Source organism: Osmia bicornis, unplaced genomic scaffold, assembly GCF_907164935.1.
Source record: "Osmia bicornis bicornis unplaced genomic scaffold, iOsmBic2.1, whole genome shotgun sequence".
Taxonomy (NCBI): domain Eukaryota; kingdom Metazoa; phylum Arthropoda; class Insecta; order Hymenoptera; family Megachilidae; genus Osmia; species Osmia bicornis.
Genome location: NW_025791331.1, coordinates 1 through 2,869, shown reverse-complemented (window position 1 = coordinate 2,869; position 2,869 = coordinate 1). Strand labels below are relative to the sequence as shown.

Here is a 2,869-nt window from a genome sequence, read left to right as displayed (position 1 = left end):
TTGGTGACAGCGGTGGGATGTTTTAAAAAAGGGATAATTCAAAAAGGGATAAACTTTTAAAAGTGATAAATTGAAAACGGCATAATTTTAAAAAGGTGTATTCAGTGTAGTAATTGCAAATAACGCAAAACAAGACAAAGTGACTGTGTTAGACTTGTGTACGCTTTAATAACTTTGCCGGCTCGCGGGCGTGTGTTAAATAAATAACTGAACGTTTTACGGACTGCTTCATTCAGCTTTTACAATATAAGTGAACATTGTTAACATTAGTGCAACTTCTCCCTCTTGAGTTTTGGCACGGTTTCCTCAAGAGCGTAGGGTGAATACCGGAGACAGGTGATTTCGGCTGCCGTGCAAGCCATCCACCGGAATCACATGCACCTCGTTCACATCATCATTGGACCTCTCTTCACTTGGAAACAGAGATCATCATCAAATCACAGAACCAGAGGATCTCCCGTGATTCAAGGCCAACCTATATAACGGATACCGACGGACGGAGTTTGGTGTTTGAAAAGAAAACTCGTTAAGTGAAACCTAAACGTGATTTATTGCGAAGCGTTAGCCATCGCCTTACCAAACTGTAAGTCTATCTTATAAGTAATTGGACTATAGAGTATTATTTTTATAATTACCGTTAGAAATAATTTGACAAAATGCCGCCGTATAAGTTAAAGTACATGCGCGCCAAAAGGAGTCGCAAAATCGGCCTGCGGGAAAATACATTTTTGGTAGAGGAATTAAACATAGATTCATCAAATGCAGAACTTTCTTCATCTTCCGGGGCATCTTCTACCGATCTGCAATCGAAAGAATTAGGATTAGTTCCAATTCGACAGTTATCCCAGGGGATTGATACAGTTATGACGGATAATATTTCTATTCCCTTTAATAGCACAGAAATTGATGTACCTTTGTCCTCGACTACGTTTGCTGCTGCTGTTTCTAAAAATACTCCAACCTCTATAGAGTCATCTAGTATGCTTCCAGCGTCATATCTTCGTCTCTCTTTAGTGAAGGATTTGATACCTCAGTTTGATGGAAAATCTTGTTCTCTGACTGAATTTATTAAGGAGTGTCAACTGATTAGTTCCAAAGTAAACCTGAGGATAGAGCCGGTCTTCTGTTTTTAATTCGTGGTAAAATCGGGGGGCATGCAAAATTAGTACTTTCAAATCGCCGGGAACCAAGTACATTAGATGAGTTAATTGGATTACTTAAAAGGGCATACGTGCGTACGTTTAACATGCATAGTATCAACGAGGAATTTACGGGATTGAAACAGGGAACTAATGATTCGGTAGAGGTTTTCGGATCGCGAGTAAGTAAAATATTAAATACCGGAATAGAAGTAGCAAAGGACACGTACAATTCTGAACAGTTAAGCGGTGTTGTTGATTTATTGAATAATACGGCTATAGCCACATTTATTAATGGCCTTCGGAACGGAATGTTAAGAATAATGCTTAAAAATAAAAAGTCAAGAAATACCAATCTTGAAGCTGTTATCGACGTCGCACGTAGATTAGAATCAGTAACGGTCGAAGGGTCAAGATTGTCCCTATCTTCGTAACCTCTTATCGGAAACGCGAACGTTTGTAAGGTAGATTTCGCTGAATGCCGATGCGTTGTTCCGCAATCCTTTAAACCTTTCTCAAATGAAATAAATGTCCTCTTGTCCGAATAACGCTCACTTACCAAATTAAATTGAAACAGACGACACAGACGCCTCTCCTTTTTGGGGGTTGCGGGAGGATGTCGTAGGCGCCAACGATTTGCCTCCCGTAAACTCTGGAAAGGTTGAGAAATTGACGATTCTGACATTAGTTCTGTTGACAGCGACGCATATTTAACAGCAGACGAAGCGGAAATGTCGCTCTCCTTAGAGACAGAAGTGTCTAGAAAGAATGAAACCCCTTTTGATGCCGCTAGTGGATTTAGGAAAGATGGTTTGGATAAAGAAAGGACTCCGTTACGTGGTTCGGCACCGGCAGGTACTCTTATCGAGAATCGGATAGGCGATACAAAAGCACCCCGCTCGGGAGTCGGTCGGAATGTCGTCCATGTGGTAAAGGGTGCTCAGGACCGGGTGAATCCGTTGGAATCGGATAGGCTATATAATAGTACCCCGCTTCGGATCTCCCACCTGAGTCACGCTGTTTGTAATACGGAAGGGGCTTGTTGTGATTGGGGTGCCCGGGCTCTGGTGGGTTCGTTGATATCGGATAGGCTATACCACAGCACCCCGCTTCGAACCTCCAGCCCGGGACCTGTTGTTGGGGGCAGAGGAGCCCAGATTTTTGCAAAGCGGTATCATTGGGGATGTAACATCGGGGACGCCCGATAGGAATGAAAAGACACGACTTAATAGAAACTGCTATTCAGGAGACAGTGACTTACATAGACGAAATGACGTAACAGTTTTGTTTTGTTTTTCACCAATCCCAACACGATCATTGTACGCGCTTTCTCGATTTGTCTAGCATGCCACTGTCTGCGCTATTCTATTGCCCAGCATGTGTGATTTACGTGCTTGCACGATGGATGTACAGCGTGAAGGTGATCTCCGTGCTTTATGAGAAAGATGAGTGGATTAGATTCGGTATATTTTCTTATAATACCTCAGTACATGAAGCCACTGGTTTCACCCACACAAATTGGTAGTCGGTGTGAAAGCCACCATTCCATCTGAGTTTTTTTTTTTTAAGCAGGAACCTCCACGTACTTTCTTAGGTTAATTGGATGATTTGTTCTTCAGAATTAGAAACACGCAATCTGCAGCAGCAGTAAACCTAGAAAAGAAAAACAAAGGATCAAGCTATTATATTACAACAATACAACACCCACAGATTCATTGTAAGCAAAATGT

The 2,869-nt window shown here is 41.9% G+C and overlaps 1 long non-coding RNA gene across 5 annotated transcripts; it reads right to left on the bottom strand.

Annotated features, from left to right (window-relative positions):
• Positions 1-515: 515 nt before the first annotated feature.
• On the bottom strand, positions 516-2,797 carry LOC123989042. 5 transcript variants are annotated; one of them, XR_006830409.1, is made up of 5 exons: positions 2,401-2,615; positions 1,699-1,791; positions 913-1,059; positions 636-800; positions 516-537 (listed from the first exon to the last, which is right to left on the bottom strand). It is a non-coding gene; the product is annotated as an uncharacterized LOC123989042 (long non-coding RNA). The 5 variants fall into 5 exon arrangements; XR_006830408.1 differs by lacking the exon at positions 516-537 and adding an exon at positions 2,655-2,797 and having other exon boundaries at positions 574-800; positions 2,401-2,571; XR_006830410.1 differs by lacking the exon at positions 516-537 and adding an exon at positions 2,726-2,788 and having other exon boundaries at positions 574-800; positions 2,401-2,571.
• Between the last annotated feature and the right edge of the window lie 72 nt (positions 2,798-2,869).